This window comes from Rhinatrema bivittatum, chromosome 6 (genome assembly GCF_901001135.1).
Source record: "Rhinatrema bivittatum chromosome 6, aRhiBiv1.1, whole genome shotgun sequence".
Taxonomy (NCBI): domain Eukaryota; kingdom Metazoa; phylum Chordata; class Amphibia; order Gymnophiona; family Rhinatrematidae; genus Rhinatrema; species Rhinatrema bivittatum.
Window position 1 is genome coordinate 284,543,799 of NC_042620.1, and position 7,350 is coordinate 284,551,148.

Below are 7,350 nucleotides of genomic sequence, written 5' to 3' on the forward strand. Positions count from 1 at the left end.
TGAAGTAGTTGTGTGGTAGGATATATTTAATTAATTATATAAGTTTCTGGTATGTACTGGTGGTTAAGGGTGGAAGTCTTTAGAAATTTGTCACACACAGTTAAGCCATCTTCATGAGGAATGTAACAGTATAGTGATTGTGTATAGTGCTGTGATCAGGAGAGTGTCAGGCAGCAGCTGCTTAATGTCCTTTAATGTATTTAGAAAGTCTGTGGTGTCTTGAGGGAACAGTATGCGTTGTGTACTAAGGGATATTTCATCTGTAAGTGTGCCAATACTACAAATGTTTGGCCTGCTAGAGTTTCTGGGTTTGTGGATTTTGAATAGCATGCAGAAGGATGGGTTGGGGTCAGGTTTTTCGGATGAGGCTGTACTTGCTTTGGAAATTTGTTGGTAAGACTTTTCAGTTGTTTAATGTATTCCTGTATAGGTACCTCAGTCAGTTTCCGTTAGTATGCATCAGTGATAATGGCCTGGGGGCAGCCCTGGATTTGTCAGTAGGCACCCATTATGTCTGGGCCTAGGGCGGCAAACATTTACGGGCAGCAGGCTGGCTAAGATTTGCTGCCTTCCAGCTCTGCTGAATCTCATTCCGCAGAGAGCAGCCTTCTGCTACCCTGTAACTGTTGTGTTTGTCGGTCTCAGACGGTTTCGCCCGACATGCCTCACCTCTATTTCAGCCTTCTCCATCAGCCTTGGGAGAATGGCATCCGTAGCGTCTCCTTGCCGCACCTTTCGGCGTCCCCGGAGCGGCTTTGGCGCGGCGTCCCGCCATGTTGTATCTGAGGCCTCCTAGGGCGCGCGCACGCCTCACTTCTTATAGCAGTGTTGGTGCGAACCTTGGGGCATTCCCCTCGAGTGACGTCACTGCTTCCGACTACAAAAGGTTGCCCATTTGCTGACTCTTGCCGAGTTAGCACGGATTGGATTCGTTCCGGTCTGAAGCTGCTCTGCCTCTTCCGCTGCTGCTGGAAGCTATCTACACCTTCCAGGGTTCTACTAACTTGGGTACCCGCTCCTCGGGGGCCCTTTGCTTATTTCCAGGTGCCTATCCAGAATCCAGGTACTCGCTCCTCGAGGGCCTGTGTCTACCCTGGTGCCTGCTACCAATTCTTCTACCTGCTGGAACACTACCTATCAGCTACAGAGAGTGAGTACAACTTCTCCCAGTCTGTCCATCTACAGCTCCTCGTCTATCTGCATCGGGCCCTACACCACCATTGTGGAGCAGGTCTCCTCCACCGAGGATCACAGACTGTTGCTACCTATCCTCTCTCTACTGCTTACTAGGAACTCTGTCTACTCAGCTACCAGGGAGTGTGTAATAACATCTGCCAGTCTGTCTGTCCTACAGCGCCTCACTGGATATCTGCATCGGGGCCTTACACCACCATTGTGGGACGGGTCTCCTCTGCAGAGGATCACAGACTGTTGCTATCTAATCCACTCTCTACTGCCACCTCTGGTGAATCATACAAGCTGCATAATAAAGATATATTCTCTGTGTTTGTGCATTTGAGTCTAGCCCGGTGCTACAGTTCCCTCCTCCCCATGGGAGACACTATCACTGTTGCCCCTGAGAATCCACCAAACACCTCAATATCATAACAGTAACAAACCCTCACAGGAGGTGGGAGGGTAAATGCACCAAAAGGTTCTAGGGGGAGGTGAAATCCTAAACCCATCCCAGTTTGGGGTGGGGGGGGGTCCTGTGCCCCTAACCTTTGGCTCAGGCTTTCACCCCTAGCAGCAGGGTCATCTCCCATTAAAAGTGCAGCCATTAGAATCACTGCCAGTATCTGATCTCCTGTGCCTTTAAGGAGGCTAACTTGAACAGGAAACACTACTGCCCTTGGGCTAGACAGGTCAAAGTTTGAGACCATTAAAGTATTTCTGTTTACTTTTGGCAGGTAATTATTTATCTTCTCTCCTTTTAGCCCCTTAAAAATTCAGAAATTTCTGGACTGGATGGAAGCCTATTTATATAATTGCTTATTACTGGTATCAGTAGCATGGGATCTTCTTGGTGTTTGGGCATTTGCCAGGTTCTTGTGGCCTGGTTTGGCCTCTGTTGGAAACAGGATGCTGGGCATGATGGACCCTCGGTCTGATCCAGTAGGGCAAGTCTTATGTTCTTCAGTATGCCAAGAGATTAGTCCTTATATAAAGTAGCTGCATGAACCACAGAGGGAGAAAGGGAGAAACAGCAGAGACAAGGCAAGGAGAGAGCGAAGCTCTTGGAGAGTATTGCCAGAAATAGGATAAGGATGGGATAAATGGTGGGGACTGGCTACAGTGCCCACCCCATGTTAACCTTGCACCCCCAAAATATTCAGTTCTGGCTATGCCCCATTATGCATTGTTTGAGAGCTGTTTGTGCCTCTCTTCTATATCCACAAGGTCGATGCTTCCATTAGGCAAACCAGGCGGTCGCCTGGAGTGCCAACATTTTAGGGGCAGCAAAATCCAGTCAGTGTGAGGTCCCGAGGGGTTCTGTGCTGGAGGTAATGCCATCAAAGGAGGAAGTGCTCTGCTGAAGCCAGAACCACCAGTAGGAGGGAGCTCTGTGCTGGAGCTGCCAACAACAGGTAAAGTTGGGCGAGGGCGTCTCTGACCAAAGGTTCACCCAGGGCACCAAGTACTCTTGCACCGGTCCTGTATGTCCAGAATCACCACAAAGACTCATTCTTCTGCTGGCTTCTTGATAATGTTTTGGTAGTTTTCTAGATTCTTTCTAGTGCAGAAAGGTTGTACAGAATTCTCTTCTGTTTGCTGAAAAGCTGTGATTTCACCCTCTGTCTGAAACTCTCTTTGTTGATGTCAAGTTTACTGTGTTTTCCATTTGGTAGAATAAAATAAGTGCTCTTATAAAAAAAATTGGAATGCAGTGTGTGTTGGAGGTGTTTTCTCTCTTGAGGAAACACACTTAAAGGTAAGAGTTTCCTTCAGAAAAGAAGTCCTCCAAATCTGAATATAGTTTAACCTCATGTCGTTTACTTAAAAGGCAAAGTGAAAGTCCTTTACTTTAGACGGTACCGAGACTTCATGCTATGATAATTGGTAGTCACTGAGAGAGGTTCATTATCCCCATTTGATGTACTCTTCCATCAGGGCAGTCAGGGCGAGTTTTGCCTGGGGGGGATCTGGTAATTATGAGTGGCAGAGCTAGGATGAAAACTGAGGTGCGGGGAGATAAAGTGACTCGTCCAGGATCAAATAGAGAGTCACTGGAAGAGCTGGGAGAGAAACATGAAAAAGTAGTAGGCATCAGTGAGAACGTGGGCGTCGGTGCCAAGTGGAAACTGGATGGCTCCGTAGCCAATTATCACAGGGCTACAGCATCTTTCACCTGTAGCTCAGATTCAGATGACTTTATTAGCATGACAATTTAAATGTCTTGTATTATAACTTTTCCCCAAAACCCCTTATGGGGAAATTTACTTAGGCTCCAAACTCAGCTCTGTTTTACACTGACTGCTAATAATAAAAACACCTTAGAAATGAAATAAAGACAAAGTGCAATCATATTTCACTTTTTAATCAGGTATCTCTGCTACCTAAAATGAATATGCATGAATGCACTGTTGTGACCGTCGCTGCCCGACGTCTCCACCCCGCTCTCCTTACCTCTGTGGCGACTCCCTCTTTGTTTGTTGGATGTTTGGCTGCCGCGGCGTCATCTTGCCGCCCTCCTCCGGCGTCCCGGACCGGCAAGACGCTGCACTCCGCCATGTTTCCCAGAAGCCTAAGGGCGCGCGCGCAGCGTGGCCCCCGACTCAAGTACCAGCAGTGGCGCGAACCTCAGGGGCGTCCCCCTGAGATGACGTCATCCGCACCAGATATTTAAGGTCTCTGAATTCACTAACTAATCGAGTTAGCAAGGAAAGGAAAGGGTTTCGTATGCTCCTAGCTACTCTGCCTCCTCGGACTTACCGGGGTACCCGCTCCTCGGGGGCCTCGTTTCTCTTTGCCTTTCAGGTCGCAGTCTGGAACCAGTACTTGCTCCTCGAGGGCCCACGTTCTCGGACCTGCTACTGAATATCACTTCTGCCAGGAAGTCATCGCTGCCTACAACACCAGTGAGTTACCATCTCTCTCTCAGAGCTTTCCCTGGAATCAGGTACTCGCTCCTCGAGGGCCTAATCCATTCCAGCTCCTGGGCTGCTTCAAGAGACTATTGTGTGAGTGTTACCATCAAGGTTCTGTTCCTGAACTCTGCATACCCTGCCTACTCACTATATTCAGTTTCTATACAGCTCTGCCATCCTGGGATCGATGTTCCAGTACCTGAGGGACTACAGCTCAGCCGGGCGCTTCCAGCTCTCTACTGCCACCTCTGGTGGTTCAATATACTGTCTAATAAAAGAACTAGTGTGAGTCTGTCTCCATACCCTGAGCCTGACCGGTGGTCCCTCTCGGGATCTTCCCCGGGGGCGTGGTCATCTGCCACCGGCCCAAGGATCCACCCACAACTATCCCAAACAATAACATGCACATGCTGCATGTTTGATACAATGGTCAGCTAAAACAGTAAACAACTTCTTTATCTATTCCTAGGATTCTCTGTGCTTTTAACCTATGTACGGCAATGTTAAACTATGTCATCTTTGGTTCTCTGCTTTAAGCTATTTCTGCCATCCTATTTAACATAAAAGCGCAGTCTCTGACACTTTGGCAGCTGTTGACATAAGAAGATAAGAAGTTGCCATACTGGGTCAGAGCAAGGGTCCATCAAGCCCAGCATCCTGTTTCCAACAGAGGCCAATCCAGGCTACAAGTACCTGGCAAGTAACCAAACACTAAGTAGATCCACTGGGAGCACTGAGAGGAGAGGATCACCTTGCTGGTGGCTGAAAGGAATCTGTAAGTTTTTTGCTTGGGACATTGCCTTTTTTAAAAGTATTGGGGCAAAGTTAACCATTTGGGAATATTATTTAGTGTGTTTGTGCTTTTAATAGTAAGGCAGCAAATAAACAGAAGTTAGACTGTATTTTTAAATAGTCAGTCTGTAAGGCAGCTAGTAAGCAGAAGTTAGAGTGTTTGTATATTAAAAAAAAAAAGGTAGGAGCAGTGTATATCTAAGTAAAAATGCTGAAAAGTTCAGTTTAGTTACTCACCTTGGAAAGGTATTGAGGTATTGTGATTTGGTTTGATTAGGTACCAAAGTTTGTTAATCAAGAGAGCAGTGAGTCACTCTGGCTGACTAACTGAAGTTAGACTGTTTGTGTTTCCCAATCCTCCCACCCCTAGCTCATCCTTTAATTTATAGGCAGGTGCCACTTACCAAAAAAACAAAACAAAAACCTTATTGAGAGTTTGATCATTCCCCTGTAGGCCACTACTAGTCATACAGTGAATGCACTGATACATTAAAAGGACATTAATTAGACACATTCCTACTCCCATAGCAACCTAAAACTTAAGTAGGAACTGAACAAATTTGAGATGAAGGCAGCAGTCCAGCAGCAAGAGGGGGGCTTCCCAGTCTTTTGCATCGAGTGTCACATGTATGATTTTTTACCCACCAGTGAGAAGTTGTATATGTGCATGCGATGCAAAGAGCTCCTGGCTCTCAGAGAACGAGTCCGATCTCTGGAGGCTAGAGAGGCAGACCTGGAGGAGCTGAGGGAGACAGAGAGGTATATAGATGAGACCTTCAGGGACATAGTAGCCAAGTCCCAACTTCAGACTGGCAGCCCTGGAGCTGCCTTGGAGGAAGAAGGTCTCATGATTGGAGAGCATCAACCTGGTGCAGCAGGAAAGGATCCTGTAGCAAGGACCTGCTCGCCAGGTGATGCATTGTAGAGATGTGAATCGTGTGATCGATCGTCTTAACGATCGATTTCGGCTGGGGGGGGGAGGGAATCTTATCGTCGCGGTTTTGTTTTTTAAAATATCGTGTAAATCGTAAATCGGGGGAGGGCGGGAAAACCGGCACACTAAAACATCCCTAAAACCCACCCCGACCCTTTAAAATAAATCCCCCACCCTCCCGAACCCCCCCAAAATGCCTTAAATTACCTGGGGTCCAGAGGAAGGGTCCCAGTGTGATCTTTTACTCTCGGACCTCCGGTGCGTTGTAGAAATGGCGCCGGCACTACCTTTGCCCTGTCATATGACAGCAGGGCAAAGGTAGCACCGGCACCATATTGATTTTTGTCCCCCGACGTCAGGAGCGTAGGAGATCGCTCCCGGACCCCCGCTGGACCCCCAGGGACTTTTGGCCAGCTTGGGGGGGCCTCCTGACCCCCACAAGACTTGCCAAAAGTCCAGCGGGGGTCCAGGAACGACCTCCTAAACTCGAATCGTTTTGCCGTACAGCATAATGGCGCCGACCGTACGGCATGGTCGGCGCCATTTTGCTGTATGGCAAAATGATTTGAGTTTAGGAGGTCGTTCTCGGACCCCCGCTGGACTTTTGGCAAGTCTTGTGGGGGTCAGGAGGCCCCCCCAAGCTGGCCAAAAGTCCCTGGGGGTCCAGCGGGGGTCCGGGAGCGATCTCCTGGACGCGTGACGTCGGGAGCTAGGAATCAAAATGGCGCCGGCGCTACCTTTGCCCTGTCACATGATAAGGGCAAAGGGCCACCGGCACCATTTCTCTTCACAGCAGCCGTGGGCAGAGAGCGGGACATCGCGCCGGGATCATCGCGCCAGGACCCCAGGTCATTTAAAACATTTTGGGGGGTTCGGGAGGGTGGGGGTTTATTTTAAAGGTTCGGGGTGGGTGTTAGGGTTTTTTTGGTGTGCCGGTTTTCCCACCCCCTATTTAACGATACAATACAAATGCCCCTGACGATAAATCGTGGGCATTTGTATTGTATCGTGCACTCTAATGATTTTGGACGATTTTAAAATTATCGGAAGATAATTTTAATCGTTCAAAAACGATTCACATCCCTAATGCATTGTCCTTTCTCAACTTCAGACTGGCAGCCCTGGTGCTGCCTTGGAGGAAGAAGGTCTCATGATGGGAGAGCACCAACCAGGTGCAGCAGGAAAGGATCCTGTAGCAAGGACCTTCTCTCCAGGTGATGCATTGTCCTTTCGCACTGAGGATATCTCCCCAAGGCCTACTGCCCAGGAGAGAAGGGTTAGGTCGGCCGTCATAGTTGGTGATTTGATTATTAGGAATGAGATAGCTGGGAGGCTGGTGGGCGTGAGGATCGCCTGGTAACATGCCTACCTGGTGCGAAGGTGGTGGACCTCACGCGTCACCTAGTTAGGATTTTAGACAGTGCTGGGGAGGAGCCGGCTGTCGTGGTACATGTGGGCACCAACGACATAGGAAAATGTGGGAGGGAGGTTCTGGAAACCAAATTTAGGCTCTTAGGTAAAAGCTGAAAACCAGAA